Source organism: Anopheles moucheti (assembly GCF_943734755.1).
Source record: "Anopheles moucheti chromosome X unlocalized genomic scaffold, idAnoMoucSN_F20_07 X_unloc_14, whole genome shotgun sequence".
NCBI lineage: Eukaryota > Metazoa > Arthropoda > Insecta > Diptera > Culicidae > Anopheles > Anopheles moucheti.
Genome location: NW_026453520.1, coordinates 137,501 through 137,918, shown reverse-complemented (window position 1 = coordinate 137,918; position 418 = coordinate 137,501). Strand labels below are relative to the sequence as shown.

Below are 418 nucleotides of genomic sequence, written 5' to 3'. Positions count from 1 at the left end.
TAAAGTGTGTGACACATGGGCGAAGGTAAAGACCCACTAGAACATATTTAAACACTGGCCTCGAGCGAGAGAGAACCTAATCAAGAGAACGAAAGTTGTGCAAGATCGCGCCGATGCCGCCCACATCGCGCGTCGATCAATGGGAAGGAAGACCAATGGTCATCCTTGTCCACCCTGGACGGCTTCGAAGGAACCGAGAGGTGCACGGTTACGCTGTCCGGGGAACTTAAGTTGTGAGAGATGCACCTAGCGCATAACGAAAACATAGGAGACAGTTGAACATACCAAAACCCTAGGCAGGGGATCACTCGGCTCATGGATCGATGAAGACCGCAGCTAAATGCGCGTCAGAATGTGAACTGCAGGACACATGAACACCGACACGTTGAACGCATATGGCGCATCGGACGTTTAAACC

The 418-nt window shown here is 51.4% G+C and overlaps 1 non-coding gene across 1 annotated transcript in view; it reads left to right on the top strand.

Moving 5' to 3' along the window:
• Window positions 1-288: 288 nt before the first annotated feature.
• LOC128307734 (5.8S ribosomal RNA) overlaps window positions 289-418 on the top strand; it is a 158-nt gene continuing 28 nt past the window's right edge. Inside the window, exon 1 of the ribosomal RNA XR_008287780.1 lies at window positions 289-418. This exon is cut by the window's right edge and continues 28 nt beyond it. This is a non-coding gene — a ribosomal RNA (5.8S ribosomal RNA).